We start from the raw sequence: 17,856 nt of genomic DNA on the forward strand, positions 1-17,856 counted from the left end.
ATTTATTTTTATCACCACTATTCTCCCTATGCCTCTTCCTCCTCCATCGTCCCTCTCCCCAGCAAGCACCACGCTGCTGTCTCCGCCATGGATTCTCTCTCTTCTCTTCCTTTTTGCTCAGTGAGGCTGTCTCTGTTTTGCTTGTTAGCTCAGTTTGTTCATTAAATTCCTATACATCCCACCTGTTCTTTTTTTTTTTTTTTAATATATTATTATTGATTTCAGAGAGGGAGAGAGAAACATCAATGATGAGAGAGCATCATTGCTCGGTTGCCTCTTGCACGCCCCTCCTGGGGATGGGGCCCACAACCGGGCATTTGCCCTGACCAGGAATCTTAACATGGCCTCCTGGTTCCTAGGCTGATGCTCAACCACTGAGCCACATGGGCCGGGCATCCCACTTGTTCTTTGTTCCCCTTTTTCTCTCCCTCTGCTTTCTGTGTGTGTGTGTGTGTGTGTGTGTGTGTGTGTGTTTTGTTGTGCTGTGTGTGTGTGTTTTAGTATTCTTATTGGATTCATTTTATCTCCTTTGTTGGCTTGTTAGCTAAATCTCTTTGTTTTCTGACTTTAGAGACTGCTTTATCATTTATGGTATACATCTTTAACTCATAATAGCCCACCCTTAAGTAATAATATACCACTTTGGTCAGTGCGTTCCCACAGCCAACCTCTGGCAGCTAGCCAGCCTCCCACAGTCCCTCTCCCCGGCCAGCCTGATCAGCCCTCAGGGCTGGCTAGCCAACCTCCCATGGTTCCCTCCCCGCCATGGCCAACCTCTTGCAGGCTCCCCCCACCCCGGCTGGTCAGCCCCAATGGCCCCAATCAGAACCTTCCACAGCCCCTCCCCGCAGCAGCCACTCTCCTGAAGCTCCTCCCCCAGCCAATGGCCCCCATCCATCTGGATCACCAGCCCGGCCAAGGGACCCCACCCATGCACAAATTCATGCACTGGTCCTCTAGTATCTAATAAAACTTTGTTTTAAAATCGAAGGCACAACAGACTTCCACAAAACTGAGATAATTTGTTATTAGAAATCCATCTTACAAAACATACTAAAGGAAGTTCTTCAAGCTGGAAGGAAGTGATCCTAGACAGTCACTCAATTCTACATGAAAAAAACAAAGAACACCAGTAAAGGCAACTATAAAAGACAGTAAAAGTGCATACTGCTTTTTCTCTCTACTTCTAATAGATACAAAATACAATGGTATAAAACAATATGTATATATGTAATTGTGTAGTTGGGCCTTTAACACAATATAATAATAGCACAAAAGAAGAGAGTGGGCGAAGGAAATGACTCCAGATGGTAACTTGAAGCCACAGGAACCAATAAAGTGAACCAGAAATGGTAAATAAGAAGGCTAATTTGACAGAAGTTATAATTATATACTTGTCCTTCTTTCTTCCCTGGGCTTCCTGAAAAGACAAAGAATTATGTATAAAATATGTATAAAAATGTATATGTATAAAATAATACCATAAAAAAAAGAAAATGAAATAGAGCTATACAGTAGTAAAGTTTCTATATTTACTGGAATTAAGTTAATATATATATGAGTTGTTTCTAATTGGTTAAGCCCAAGAAAAGTCATTAAGGAAATAACAAAAAAAGTTCAAAAATAATTAAAGAAATTAAATTGTTACAAAATAAAATATCCACCAATTGCAAAAGAAAATAAAGGAACTGCAGAAGAACAAAAAGAAATGAGATATATAGAAAAGGAAAATATAAGACAGCAGACATAAATCCATCTATATCAATATTATCACCAATTTTGAATGGATTAAATAATGTAATAAAAAGATAGACATTGTCAAATTTTATTTATTTATTTTTTTAATATATTTTATTGATTTTTTACAGAGAGGAAGGGAGAGAGATAGAGAGCTAGAAACGTCGATGAGAGAGAAACATCGACCAGCTGCCTCCTGCACACCCCCCACCGGGGATGTGCCTGCAACCAATGTACATGCCCCTGACCGGAGTCGAACCCGGGACCCCTCAGTCCACAGACCAACGCTCCACCACTGAGCCAAACCAGCTTCGGCGACATTGTCAAATTTTATAAAAACAAGACCTAGCTATATGTTTTCCACAGAAGACATTCATATATATATATATATATATATATATATATATATATATATATTATTGATTTTTTTACAGAGAGGAAGAGATAGGGATAGAGAGTTAGAAACATCAATGAGAGAGAATCATCGATCAGCTGCCTCTTGCACACCCCCTACAGGGGATGTGCCCACAACCAAGGTACATGCCCTTGACCAGAATCAAACCCGGGACCCTTCAGTCCGTAAGCCGATGCTCTATCCACTGAGCCAAACCGGTTTAAGCAGAAGACACATTTTTTATTCAAAGATACAAATAGATTGAAAGTAAAAAGATGGAAAAAATATAGCATGCAAATAGCAATCACAGGAAAGCTGGAGTGGCTACACTATTATAAAAAAAAAAAAATAGACTTTAAAATAAATGATGTGCATGGCCATGGTGGCTCAATGGTTGAGTGTCAACCTATGAATCAAGAGGTAAAAGTTTGAGTCCCAGTCAAGGCACATGCGTGGGTAGTGGACTTGATCCCTGATGAGGCAGCCAATCAATGATGCTCTCTCATCTTTCTCTCTCCCTCCCTCCCTCCCTCCCTCCCTCCCTTCTTCCTTCCTTCCTTCCTTCCTTCCTTCCTTCCTTCCTTCCTTCCTTCCTTCCTTCCTTCCTTCCTTCCTTCCTTCCTTCCTTCCTTCCTTTCTTTCTTTCTTTCTTTCTTTCTTTCTTTCTTTCTTTCTTTTTTCCTTTCTGCAAACCCTTGTGTCAAGGGCTGACTTTCAATAGATCCGCAGCGAGGAAGCTGCCCTGCTGCGTGGGAAGCCCCGCCCAGAAGCAGGTGGTCTATAAGTGGTTTAGCATCAGGTTCCCACTAACAAGTGTTGGGTGAAGGGTGAGGAGGTGGCCCAGGACAAAGCGCTCTCCATTCCGACCCTGCCCTCCAACCGGCAGGGACAGCGGCGGCGGGGGACCCGCTGTCCGAGGCCAACCAAGGCTCTGCCCGCAATGCTGCCGGATCGTTCCGCCTGGGCGGGATCCTGACTTAAGAGGCCATGGGTCACAATCCCACAGACAGCAGCTTCGCCCCATTGGCTCCTCAGCCAAGCACACACACCAATGTCTGAGCCTGCGGTCATTGGTTTTCATCTCTCTCTCCCTTTCCCTTCCTCTCTAAAATAAATTTAAAAATATATATATATTTAAAATGTTACCAGAGATAAAGTGGAACATTTTATAAGATAAAAGGACCAATCTAGGAAGCTATAACAATTATAGTCATATGTATACCTAGTAACAGTGCATTTGAATACATAACTCAAAAAACATACAGCAATAAAGGGAGAAATAGACCATTAACTACAAAGTTGGAGACTTTAATATTCTACTTTCCACAACAGATGAAATCATTAGGCACAAGATTAACAAGAAAATAGAAAAACTGAACAACACTATAAACCAACCAGATCCATAGAACCTATAGAATGATACTCCACCCAACAACAGCAAAAACATACATATTTCTCAAGTGCACATGTAAGATTATCTAGAAGAGATCATATGCTAGGACATAAAACAAATAAAATCTTTATAAATTGAAAAGGATTGAAGTTATATAAAGTATTTTCTCTGACAATAATAAAAAGAAATTAAAAATCAATTACAGAAAGAAACTTGGGAAATTCACAAATGTGTAGAAATTAAACAGCATGTTCCTAAATACCCAAGGGGTCAAAAAAAGAAATAAAAAAGGAAATTATAAAATACTTTGAGATGAATGAAAATGAAAGTACAACATGCTCAAACTCAGAGGGGAATGTGTAGCTTATGGGCCTGTTTTAGGAAAGAAAAAGGGAGAACCAAAATGATAGCATAGAAAAACACTGGTGCTCCCTGCCTCCCACAATCACATCAAATTCACAACTAATGTGCAAAACAACCACCTTTCAGAACCACCTCAAAGCTGGCTGAATGGAAGTCCCCACTGAAGCAACCAGAGAAGTAAAGAAGTACACATGGAGATTGGTAGGAGGGGCGGAGGCATGGAATGGGCTGGTCTGACACCAACGTGTGCCTTTTTTTAATCTGGAGAGATATCTCTGCTGCAGAGGCCCCCATTAGGAGCAAGGGGTCCCCAAGCCAGGACTCCAGAGCTGGGAAGAGAAGTCCTCCTTACTTCAGGCTGTAAAAACCAGTGGGGATTGTGGCTGAGTGACATGGAGGCTGCTAGAGACCCAGCAGTTCCTTTTAAAGAGCTAGAGCACAAACTTACATGGTCCTGCTTCCTCGGAGCTCCAGCACCAGGAGGCAGCTTGGGGGATCCAGGGACATATGGGAAAGAACTGAATTATCTGGTGTTGCAGCAAGAATGCTGGTGGCTTTCTTCCAGTCAGGCGTCCTTGCAGGGGTCACTGTTCCTGTGCTGGGTCCTCCCCATTGCATAGCTCAGAGGTAGGCAAACTGTGGTTCGAGAGTCACATGCGGCTCTTTGCCCCCTTGAGTGTGACTCTTCCACAAAATACCACTTGTAGGCACACACGTACAGTGCGATTGGAGGAGTACCCTAATTAAGTTAATAACAATGTACTTACCTATTAATATATAGTTTAAGTTTAAAAAAGTTGGCTCTTAAAAGAAGTTTCAATCGTTGTACTATTGATATTTGGCTCTGTTTACTAATGAGTTTGCCGAACACTGGCCTAGCTGATTAACAGTCATATCTGAGTTTCCATTAGCCTGGCTCACACTGTTCACACCACCCTAGTGGTTCCCTGAGACCCACCCCGTCCAATTTGCATCCTCACTCAACCTGTTTGCAGCAGCTTTTCCATATGAATGGCCTTACTAGCTCAGGCTTCAGATTTTGCTAAAATCTCTCAAACAAGCAGTAGCTGGCATCAGTATGCCCCAAACCTATTAATTAAAAGGTCTAAGACTCGGCACTAGCAGCAGCCTGCCTTGCTTCACAGCTGGGCCTTGCCTGGGCACTTCATAAGCCCAATACAAACAGCAGCCATCTGCAGATCTCTCTGTTGCTCCTGCCAGGTGGCCCCAAACCATGGCTGACTTTGCACCTCCCCGGGAGCCCCAGAAACAGTGCACCCAGTGGACATCTTCAAACCATACGAGATTGCAACTCTACACATCCACAAGGGACACACTCAAGGGGCAGACTCAGTGAGCACCAAAGCCCCACTGAAGCAAGTACTGCCCCATAGGAGTGTTCTGCACAGCAGTTCTTCCACTGTAGCTGCAGCTGATCCTCACAGCCAATTGGCCTGGAGGTCAATTCCTCCCAGTGACACCAACAGCAAACAAGGCTCAACTACAACAAGACTGTGCACACAGCCCACACAGGGCGCACCTAGACTGCTCAGCTCAGGTGACTGGGGAGGCTGAGCCACTGAGCCCTGCATTTCACCTTCTACCCAAGGCCACTCTACCCATTCCAGGAAACACAGTAGCTCTTCCTAATACATAGAAACAAACTCAGGGAAACAACCAAAATGCAGAGACAAAAAAAAAAAAAAAAAAAAAAAAAAGTTACAAATGAAAGAAATGGAAGCAAGCAAACTACTAGATACAGAGTTCTATACTATGGTTATGGTTACTCAAGGATCCTAATGAAGGCTTCAGGGGACTTAGTGAGACTTTCAAGGACCTTAGTGAGAGTTTCAAAGACATGAAAAGGGACTGGTCAGAAATTAAGCATACACTGAAATAAAAAATATTTACGGGGATTCAATAGTACAGTAAAAGATTCTGAGAATCAGCCGGGACTGGTTTGGCTCAGTGGATAGAGCGTCAGACTGCGGACTGAAAGGTCCCAGGTTTGATTCTGGTCAAGGGCAGGTACCTTGGTTGTGGCCACATCCCCAGTAGGGGTGTGCAAGAGGCAGCTGATTGATGATTCTCTCTCATCGATGTTTCTAACTCTCTATCCCTCTCTGTAAAAAAATCAATAAAATATTTTTTTTTAAAGAAAGAAAGGTGACAGAAAAATTTATGGGGGAAAAAGGATTTTGAGAATCAAATCAATGTTTTGGAATATGAGGAAGCAAAAAACACACAATCAGAAGAGCAAAAAGAAAAAAAGAATCCAATATAATCTTGGAAGTTCCAAATTACCCACTTCAAGATCAAAGTATTATATGCTTTTTAGGTGTTAGTGCCACAAACTTGGATGCTCTCTGTGCCCCTGGAGGGTGTGCTTACGTGCGTGCTTACACTGAAGTAGGTCAGGTCCCCTTCTCTCAGCATGTGGAGGTTTGTGCAGGCTCGCTTGCACTTTTTCTGTATAAATCAGGTGGTTAGGTTCTCTGTTGGAATAACGGGTCTCCAATGCCTTCTTCCTGTCAAAATCTTCCCATCAGGACAGTATTCTGCTTATTAATTAGGTTCCAGTGTGTACTTTCAATTTTTTTAAAGTAAAAATAAGAATCTGTACTGATTTAATATGGCTCTTCTGGTTTTAAAGGATGAGCTATATGTAAGTTGTGTGTTTTCTGTACTGATGCGACACTTATTAAATACTATTGTATTATAAGTAAAGTTTGAAGTGTTTTGCAAGAACAAAAAAAAAAGAAAAGAAAAAAGAATCCAGGCCCCGGTGGCCACGGCAGGAGCGGGAGATGGCGCTGTCGGAGTTGGCGGTTCGCCTCAACTGCGTCAAGAACAAGAACTGGGTGAAGGCGGGCCGCTGCCTGCAGGGCTGCGTGGCCGGAGGTGCTGGCCTTCCACCGCCGCCTGCTCGCCTGCGCCCCCGCCTGGGCCCAGGCGCCACCTGCGGCTCCGGTGCTGCCCGCGGCTGCCGGCTCCAGCCTCGGTGTCCGCTGTGCGCGGAGTGGAAACGGAGATCCTGAGACACCACACCAGCAGGACCGGGACGTGCACTGGGGCAGCTGCCGGCCGGCCGCTGGCCGCGGACGCCTGGGCGGTGGCCAAGGCCTGCGTGCCCGCGGACCGGCAGACAAAGCAGGACCAGGAGCCTGACGCAGTGGCTCTTCTAACCTCACCAACGCCTGCGCTCACTTCCCGGTGGAGCGGACAGTGATGCAGTGTCCTAACGGTATCATGCACTCTTCAGCGATGAAGGTATCTTCTGTGTGGCTTCAGATTTCCAGATGAAGACCCAGGATTTCCTGAACGAATGCCAGAGATTGTGGAGGCGCACTCCAGAATGGAAGAGCTGCTGACATCCGACTGGGCCGTCCTCATCCCCGAGGAAGATCACCGAGTGGCTGTGGCTGTGACACCGGCGTTTACCTGAGTGAGAGCCAAGTCCATGAAATCGAAATGGAATTTCTCAAGGAAAAACTTCAAGAACTTTATCTTCAAGCAAAAGACAAGAGGTGTTTCCAGAAGAGATCCTAACGCGGCTGGAGGCGGTGAGAGAGTTTCTGAGCAGCCATGAGGATCTGAGGAGCGGTCTCTCAGAGGACCTGCAGATGCTGGACGGCCTGTGTCCACAGCATCCAAAACTGCATTCAGAGGAGCCTGCGGGGCAGGCAGCGGCAGGGGAGGCCTGAGGCTCACAAAGGCATTCATACTTCCTCCATTCCTACCCAAGACTTCCACCCTGACTGTGTCCTGTGTTCCTGGGCCGTGACACTGCTGTCCGGTTCCAGCTGTGGTGCTTAGCAGGCCATGTTGCCTCTGAACCTTCAGGGACAGAATTGCCACGGTCCCCGCTGCCCAGGGCCTGGCCGCCTGGAGGAGTGGCAAGTGAAGCTGAGCTCTTGCTTCCTCGGCTGCCCATTAAGGATGTGATCTGGCCCAGCTGGTGTGGCTCAGTGGGTAGAGTGTCGGCCTGCAGACAAACGAGTCCCAGATTCGATTCTGGTCAAGGGCAGGTACCTTGATTGCAGGCTCCTCCCAGGCCCAGGCCCAGGCCCAGGCCCTGGTCAGGACTCGAGCAGGAGGCAACCAATCAATGCGTTTCTCTCACCTCGATGTTGTTCTCTATCTCTCCCTTTCTCTTCTAACCCCCCCCTTAAAAAAAAAATCAATGGAGCCGGGACCGGTTTGGCTCAATGGATAGAGTGTCGGCTTGGGGACTGAAGGGTCCCGGGTTCGATTCCAGTCAAGGGCATGTACCTTGGTTGCGGGCATATCCCCAATAGGGGGTGTGCAAGAAGCAGCTGATCAATGACTCTCTCTCATCGATGTTTCTAACTCTCTATCTCTCTCCCTTCCTCTCTGTACAAAATCAATAAAATATATTTTTTAAAAATCAATGGAAAAATGACCTCGGGTGAGGATTAACAAACAAAACAAATTTTTTTAAAAAGAAAAAATTTAAAAATGGATATGATCTGTAGAGAAGCGGCAAGGATGGGGCGGGTGTTCAATGTAAATATTTTTACATTAAAAGGCACTTAATGTAATTTTATAAAACTAAGATATATGCAGATGTGCCTGTAACTTCCTGCTTGGATCTTTCTTGTTACTCTGTATTTTGGGGGGACGGGTGTTTTGTTTTTATTTTGTTGTGTTGGTTTTTTTTTGTGGGTTTTTTTTTTTTTTTTTTTGTGCCGAAACCTGGGTACAAACCATGCTCTTTGGTCTTTAATCTTACATTTTCTCTCTCCCTTCATTTATGGGATTCCTTGAGATGACTTCAGTAGTAAAGAAACAAAAATTTTCATCCATCTTAAACTAGAAACCCTGCAGTGTTTTCTAGCTTCTGGACATAAGATACAAAACTTGGCATCAAATTAAGTCTTGATTTACTAACCAATTTTAGACCTCATTTCCAACTTTAGGGACTTTGGGGCTATGGACACCTTATTTTCATATCTCTCACGTGCAGTCAGCTTTTCCTTATCTACTCAAACATTTATCAATGTCAGCCACGTGCCAGGCATGAACAAATGCAGATGTGAGGATTTTAAAGGCACAGCAGATGGCCTCTGAGATTTCACCTCCTGGATTTAATGTCCGCTCTGGCAAACTACGATACTGCTCAGAAAACTATCCTGGCAGCATTGGATCACACTGAAATGGAAACAAAGGGAGACATTCCCAGAGAAGGCTTACAGCAAATGTGACGGACACAGGGACATGGCCTGTGGGCCTCCTACAAGCCTGTGCGTGTGGGAACAGTGCGCACCGAAGGGGAGTCCCAGAATTGGCAGCCAGGCGGGGGGAAGGGGGCAGTTAAATGACAGCACAGCCATGCTGCAGAGTATCATGCAATTGGGAAAAAGGAGAGAATGAGCAAGTGCTGCCATGCAGTCCTATGGAGTGCTCTCTGAGACATATCAGTAGAAAAGCAGACTGTTAGCAATGAGTAGCATGCTATAAAACTTTGTGTTTTAAAATAACAGGTCTAGAAAGTGCGGTGTTTTCCCCAAGCATTTTAGCTGTTGCCTCTGAAAGAAATTGGAGTCGAGGGGTGGTTTGAAGAAACTGGGCTTTTCTACTCTGTATATTCCCATGTGAACCATGTGAAATTCTTTACAACAAACATACACTCATGTCCTTTGTCATTTTTTTGTTTAAAATTGTGTATTTCATAATAAAGAGACATGAACAATATGGATAAAAAAAATAGAATCCAAAAATATGAAGATAGTATAGGAGCCTCTGGGACAACTTCAAGTATACCAAAATTCACATTATGGGGAGCCAGAGGAGAAGAGAGAGAGCAAGATACTGAAACCCTATTTGAAGAAATAATGACAGAAAACTTCCCCTACCTGGTGAAATAAATAGAATTACAAGTTCAGGAAGCACAGAGAACCCCAAACAAGAGGAACCCAAAGTGGCCCACATCAAGGCACATCGTAATTAAAATGCCAAGGTTTAAAGACAAAGAGAGAATCTTAAGAGAAAAACTGTTAATTACCTACAAGGAAGTGCCCATATGACTGTCAGCTGATTTCTCAACAGAAACTACTCATGCCAGAAAGGAGTGGCAAAAAACTTCAAAGTAATGAGTAGCAAGAACCTACAACCAAGATTACTCTACCCAGAGAGAAACCTAGGTAAGCACGTAAACTGCCGCCTCGCACAACAATTTTAAAACAACAACTAAAAGACAGAACGAACATCATCCAAAACCACAGGAAAGCTGGCAGAGTGGAAATTCTACAACCAGAAAGAAGGAGAGAGGCTCACGGATCAGGGGAGCCGCACAGCGCTGAGAGAGGGAGACACGCGCATGCAGAGAGGAAGGGCAGCCGAGTGAGTGCCTGGTTGGTGGGAGGGCAAAGGAAGCCCCGACTGCACTGAACCCCAGTTCTGACTGCACTGAAAACCAGCCCTGGTTGAAACCCTGTAGACCCAGGCTCATACAAGTGGAGTCTGGACTGTAGAGAAAGGCACATGGAGACTCAGAGACTTGGAGACTTGAGGGAGCAGGGAGCCGAAGCGGGCAGGATCTAGAGGCACGTGCAGAGAGAGGTCTGACTGCGGAGGTTGGCGCAGCCTCTCCATAGCGGAAGGAGTCAGAAGCTCCTGACTACACTGAATCTCAATTCTGACTGCACCCCATCCAAGCTGAGCACAGAAGCTTTTGCAATTTTGCAAATATGATCCTATAAGACTGTCTCCAATACAGAAGGTATCCTGGCGTGGACACAGCTGATACATCCAATTGGCCTGGAGGTCAATTCGTCCCAGTGATACCAACAACAATCAAGACTTAGCACACAGTTCACAAAGGGGAGTACCACGAGTGTCTACCTCAGGTAACTGGGGAGGCTGACCCACCGGCCCATATAGGACACCAAGCACACAAAGCCACCCTACCAACTCAGGGAAGCAGTGAAAATAAGGACACAAAGAAACAGATCTCAAACGAAAGAAATGGAGAAGAACAAAAGACTGGATATAGAGTTCAAAACCACGGTTATAAGATTTTTCAAGAATTTCTTTGAAAAGGCCGATAAATTTAATGAGACTCTCGAGGATATGAAAAAGAACCAACTAGAAATTAAACATACACTGACTGAAATAAAAAATATTATTCAGAGATCCAACAGCAGACTAGAGGAACGCAAGAATCAAGTCAAAGATTTGGAATACAAAGAGGCAAAGAATACTTCTCTGGAGAAGCAAGAAGAGAAGAGAATCCAGAAAGTTGAAGATAGTGTAAGGAGCCTCTGGGACAACTTCAAGTGTACCAACATCAGAATTATGGGGGTGCCAGAAGAAGAGAGAGAGCAAGATACTGAAAACATATTTGAAGAAATAATGACCAAAAACTTCCCCCACCTGGTGAAAGAAATAGACTTACAAGTCCAGGAAGTGTACAGAACCCCAAACAAAAGAAATCCAAAGAGGACCACACCAAGACATATCATAATTAAAATGCCAAGGACAAAAGACAAAGAGAGAATATTAAAAGCAGCAAGAGAAAAACATTTAGTTACCTACAAGGGAGAACCCATACGATTATCAGCTGATTTCTCAACAGAAACTATGCAGGCCAGATGAGAGTGGCAAGAAATATTCAAAGTGATGAATAGCAAGAACCTACAACCAAGATTACTCTACCCAGCAAAGTTATCATTCAGAATTGAAGGGCAGTTAAAGAGCTTCACAGATAAGAAAAAGTTAAAGGAGTTCATTAACACCAAACCAGTACTATATGAAATGCTGAAAGGTATTCTTTTAGAAAAGGAAGAAGAAGAAACAAGTAAAGATAAAAATTATAATCAACAAATACATATATAAAATGTAAAAGGTAAAAATCAAGTGAATTAAAAATCTGAGGAACAGAATAAACTAGTGAATATAATAGAATCAGGGGCAAAGAAAGGAAGTGGATTGATAATTATCAGGGGGAAAAGGGGTGTGGAGGTGCAGGAAGAGACTGGACTAAAATCGTACACCTATGGATAAGGACAATGTGAGGGAGGAGGTAAGGGCAAAGGGTGGGGTAAACTGAGTGGAAGGGAGCTATGGGGGGGGGAACAATTGTAATAATCTGAGTGATAAAGATTTATTAAATTAAAAAGAAAACAAAAGATTACTCTATCCAGCAAATCTATCTGTTAGAATTGAATGTCAGATAAACAGCTTCATTGACAAGAAAAAGCTAAAGAAGTTAATCACCACCAAACCAGTATTACAGAAAATGTTGAAGGGTATTCTTTAAGAAGAGAAAGAAGAAGGAGGAGGAGGAGGAGGAGGAGGAGGAGGAGGAGGAGGAGGAGGAGGAGGAAGGCAATGGGGGGAAAGGGAGATATCTGTAATATTCTCAACAATAAAGATTTAAAGAAGGAGGAAAACAAGGAGGAAAATGAGGAGGAAGAGGAGGAGGTGGAAGAAAGGAAAAACCTTAGAAACAAATGAAAATCAACACACAGCAACACAAAATCTCGGGGACACAGCAAAAGAGTCCTTAGAGGGAAGTGCATGGCACTACAGGCCTACCTCAAAACACAAGAAAAATTAATAATAAACTATTTAACTCTACTACTGTGTTTCTCCGAAAATAAGACATCCTCCAAAAAGAAGACCTAGCGCATGGAAAGATAAGACATCCCCTGAAAATAAGACCTAGTGCAACTTTGGGAGAAAAAATTAATATAAGACACTGTCTTATTTTCTGGGAAACAGGGTACTTAAAGAACTAAAAAAAAGAACAACAAGCAAAGCTCAGAGTAAGTGGAAGGAAGGCAATAATAATAAAGAAGGAAATAATGTAATAAATAGAGCAGAAATAAATTACAGAGACTAAAAAAATACAAAAGAATAAGTGAAACAAGAGCTGGTTCTCTGAAAGGGAGCATATATCAACATGATAAAGGCCATATATACTAAACCTACAGCTAACATCATACTCAATGGGCAAAAATTAAAACCTAAGAACAGGAACAAGACAGGGATATTCACTTTCACCACTTTCATTCAACATAGTACTGGAAGTCCTAGCCACAGCGATCAGATAAGAAGAAATAAAAGGCATCCAAATTGGAAAGGAGGAAGTAAAAACTGTCATTATTTGCAGATGACATGATAGTGTACATAGAAAACACTAAAGTCTCCACCAAAAAAACTACTAGATTTAATAAATGAATTTGTCAATGTACCAGGATAAAAAAATCAACACCAAAAGTCAATTTCTTTCCCTAACCACTTTGGCTCAGTGTATAGAGTGTCGACCTGAGGAGCAGCAGCGGCCAGGCCCGGAGCAACCAGGCCCAGAGCAGCAGCAGCCAGGCCCAGTGCGGCAGCGGCCAGGCCCATAGCAGCTGGGTGCAGAGCAGCCAGGTCGGGAGCGGCCAGGTTGGGAGCAGCCAGGTCGGGAGCAGCTAGGCCTGGAGCAGCAGCAGCCAGGCCAGGAGCAGCCAGGCCAGGAGTGGCCAGGCTCGGAGCAACCAGGCCCAGAGCAGCAGCAGCCAGGCCCAGTGCAGCAGCGGCCAGGCCCAGAGCAGCTGGGCACAGAGCAGCCAGGTCGGGAGCTGCTAGGCCTGGAGCAGCAGCAGCCAGGCCAGGAGCGGCCCGAGCAGCTGGGCCCAGAACAGCCAGGTTGGGAGCAGCAGGCCCAGAGCAGCAGCGGCCAGGCCCCAAGCAACCAGGTCTGAAGCAGCCGGGCCCGGAGCAACAGAGGCCAGGCCTGGAGCAGCCGGGCTGGAACAGCTGGCCCCTTGCCTGCCCCCGCCCCAGGGCTGCCTCTCAGACATGGCTGGAAACTTTGGGGGGAACTTGAGGGTCTGCTAAATCAAGTGATGAAGGCTTAGATCTGGATGTGTTGAGTTGTTGTAGCGCTGGGGTGTTGATCTGTAAGTGCCTTGTGTGGGGTCTGGATGAGGTTGGTTGATCTATTTGGAAGTGTCTTTTGTGTGAAGTGTATCCTTGGGAATGTGGAGGTATTATTGATTTGAGAAAATGCTAAGTAACTGATTTACTATCTGAAAATTTTAAAGTTCTGAAAGTTTAAGGTCTCTTGCCAAAAAGAGGTTTTAAAGCTAACACCTTAATTTTAATGGAGAAAGGGGAGGACATGCCCTTCCCACCCAGAACAGGTAATCCAATTCCAGCCAGCAGCCATCTTTAAACACTGTGTTCATTTACATTTGAATGGCTATGCTTTTTGATAGCCCAAGGGCAAGTTTACATGTAAACAAGTTTGCTACTCAGTTCCCAGGGCAGAAAAAACAAGGTTTAAAAGTATTAGATTTTAAAATTTATTCTTAAAAATATAAAAGTTTATTAATTAAAAAAAAACAACAAGGAAATTTAAAAACCTGATGAACAATATTAACTGTTGATTATAATAGAATCAGAGATACGGGAGGGGAGTGGACTGACAATTCTCAGGGGAAAAGGGGAGTGGTGGATGCGGGAAGAGACTGAACATAAACTGTGCACCTATGGATGAGGACAATGGGGGGTGGGGAAAGGGCAGAGGGTGGGGTGGGAACCTGGTGGAGGGGGAAAAATGAGGAACTTTTATAATAATATGAGCAATAAAGATTGATTAAAAAAATAAAAATAAAAATAAAAATGGGCAAAGGTCCTACATAAACACTTCTCCAAAGTGGACATACAGATGGCCAGGACACATATAAAAAAACTAGAGGCCTGGTGCACAGGATTCATGCACTGGTGGGGGCATGGCCTGTGGGAATCAGCCTGCTGTGGGAGCTCTGCTCATCCCAGTCAGCCAAGCAGCTGCGGACCCGCCCTCTGAGCAACTGCTCCCTGGTCCGGCACCTTCCGTGGAGCTGGAACACTCGCCTCTTCAGGGTACCGGTCGGGGCCGGGCCCAGGGACAATAACACTGAGAGGCGGTGGAGTAGACTCCAGTCCCATGGCAGCCACGAATCTGCCTCCCAGCTTCTGGGGTCAGCTCTGCAAGCCCAGCAGCAGCACTGCCCAGCCTGCAGGCATTCAGAGGAGGAAAAGCCTGGGGCAAGGAGGCAATGATCGAAACCTGGGTTCCTGCCCATCAGCCTGGGGTTCACAGCAGGAGCAGCCGCTCCTTCTGGTCAGCTGAATGGTATACCCACTGTGGTAGCTCACTGACCACCAGGGGGCAACTCCTGCATCGAGTGTCTGCCCCCTGGTGGTCAGTGCATGTCATAGCAACTGGTCAACCGGTCGTTCTGGTCATTCCGCCATTCAGTCGCTGGGCTTTTATTATAGAGGTTGCTCAAAGTCACTGATTATCAGAGATGCAAATTAAAATAACAATGAGGTATCACCTCATATCTGTAAGAATGGCTCCTATCAACAAATCAACAAATGACAAGTGCTGGCTAGGATGTGGAGAAAGGGAACCCTAGTACACTGCTGGTTGGAATGCATACTGGTGCAGCCACTATGGAAAGCAGTATGAAGTTTCTTCAAGAAATTAAATATGCAACTGCCATTGGACCCAATGATCCCACTTCTAAGAATATATCCTAAGAAACCCAAAACACTAATCAGAAAGAATGTGTGTACCCTTATGTTCATAGCAGCACAATGTACAATAGCTAAAATCTGGAAATAGCCTGAGTGCCCGTCAGTAGATGAGTGGATAAAAAAGCTGTGGTACATTTACACCAGGGAACACTATGCAGCAGTGAACAAGAAGGATCTCTTACCCTTTGAGACAGCGTGGAGGGGCCTGGAGAGCATCATGTTAAACAAAATAAGCCAGTCAGAGAAAGACAAGAATCACCTGAGCTCACTCATACATGGAATCTAATGAACAAAATAAACTGATGAACGAAGTGGATCCAGAAACACGGGATCGTGGAACAGAGTGTGGAATCTCGGAGGGAAGGTGGGGAAGGGAGGTAAGCAGCCAGAGAACTTGTATGCAGTATACGCTTAACAATAGGGTGGTGAAGGCCTTTGGGTGCGGGGTGGGGTGGGCTAGAAGGAGTCAGTAGGGCTAAGGGGGACAATGTAATACTTTTAACAAGAAAGTTTAATTTAAATATACAGTACTATAATATTATAGTCAACTGTAATTGAAAAATAAAAAATACTTTAAAATAAAAAATTAGTGCCTGAAAGAATTACTTAAGATGATATTTGTTGGATAAGAAATCAGGTCATTGGAGTTGGGCCCTAACCCAACATAGTTTACTTTAATGTTTCTATAATTAAGATTTATTGCTTTGGGAAATGGATTATCTTTAAACACCTGAGATAATTCCATTCATGTATGTTAGTATATTCATCCCTATCATGAATTTCCCCCTTATTTCCTTTTTAAAAGTTTACTAGTACTCTGAAGCACAGTAAACTAATAAAACATTGGAAGGTTGAGAAGTCAATTGTATTAAAATATTTTTGCATAAAAATAAAAGTCAGCCGAAACCGGTTTGGCTCAGTGGTAGAGCGTCGGTTTGCGGACTGAAAGGTCCCAGGTTCGATTCTGGTCGGGGGCATGTAACTTGATTGCGGGCACATCCCCGGTGGGGGGTGTGCAAGAGGCAGCAGCTGGTCGATGTTTCTCTCTCATCGACGTTTCTAGCTCTCTATCACTCTCCCTTCCTCTCTTTAAAAAAAATCAATAAAATATATTTTTTAAAAAATGAAAGTCAAACTTCTGAATTTCAGAACCCATCTGTATATCTCATTAATGTACAGCCCTTTGGACATTGGTTACACAAAACCATATTTCCCTCCTCTGCTTGCTGAGGGCAATGCAGACTGGGGTAACTCCTTTGAAAATCCGACCTGGCCTAGTGAAATGATAGCAAAACACACACAAACAAACAAAAAAAACACGTAAAGGTAATTACTAGATTTAAAAAAACAAAACAAACTTCCAATACTACTCTTTTTTGAAAATACATTTTATTGATTTTTTACAGAGAGGAAGGGAGAGAGATAGTTAGAAACATCGATGAGAGTCATCGATCAGCTGCCTCTTGCATGTCCCTACTCCGCTGGGGATGTGCCCACAACCAAGGTACATGCCCTTGACCGGAATCAAACCCGAGACCCTTCAGTTCACTGAGCCAAACCGGCTTCGGCTACTCTGACTATTCTAAGACGGTAACCCTTTGACTAGTAATATTAACTTCGATGCGAATGTGTGAAGGTAGCCCCTTCTGAGTTCCAGGGGGTGTTGCCGGCTCTCCTCCCATCGGAGGGCCCAGACTTGCTGCAGGAAGGGACAACCCTGCAGGGCAGCTGCGGAGCAGAAAACAGGTCCCGGCCAGGCCCGGTCCGCAGACCAGGAACGCGGGTTTGGGTGCCAGACCCTGGAGACCCAAGCAGAGCAAACTGCCCGTCTGGTCCGCGTTCTGGTTGATGTGGGTCTGGGGTTCCAGGAAGGGGAGAGTGAGGGCGGAGAGGGAGCCGGTTCCCTCCGGGGTTCCTCCCTACCCCGCCGCCCTGGGGCAGAGCGGACGCCCGGGGGGCAGAGCGGACGCCCGGGGGGCAGAGCGGACGCCCGGGGGCAGTGGACGGGCGGGCGGCTCGGTTCGGGGCCGCTCCCCCGGGCACCGGAGCGGTGGGGAAGGAGGCGCGGCGCCCGGTGCTGCCCGCAGCCCCAGCCTCCGGCGGCGCCGCTGAGCCGGAGCGGCTCCCGGGCCGCGCCCAGAGCCCCTGGCGGGGAAGCGCGGGGCGCTCCTGCCCGCGGGCCGGACCCTCCGCTCGGCGCTCGGGCCGCGCACGTGGCCCTCGGCCGCGCCTCGCTCCGCCCGCGCCGCCAACGGAAAACCAGCCGCCCGGCGGACGGGCGACGCTTCCCCCATGGGCAGCTACCTGAGCTGGCCGCGCCCCCGGCCGCCGCCCGCCGCCCCGCCCCGGGCCCCGCCGGCGAGGCCCGAGAGCCCGGCGCCCGCGCCCGCCGGCCGCTGCGCTCCCCGCGCCGGCCGCGCTCACTCGGCGG

At 45.7% G+C, this 17,856-nt stretch overlaps 1 pseudogene across 1 annotated transcript; it reads left to right on the plus strand.

Moving 5' to 3' along the window:
* Positions 1-6,588: 6,588 nt before the first annotated feature.
* Positions 6,589-8,068, plus strand: LOC311623271 (uncharacterized protein CXorf38-like; annotated as a pseudogene). The gene has a single exon. The product of its transcript is annotated as an uncharacterized protein CXorf38-like (transcript).
* The last annotated feature ends 9,788 nt before the right edge of the window (positions 8,069-17,856 follow it).

This window comes from Pipistrellus hanaki (genome assembly GCF_964339955.1).
Source record: "Pipistrellus hanaki genome assembly, chromosome: 5".
NCBI classification, from domain to species: domain Eukaryota; kingdom Metazoa; phylum Chordata; class Mammalia; order Chiroptera; family Vespertilionidae; genus Pipistrellus; species Pipistrellus hanaki.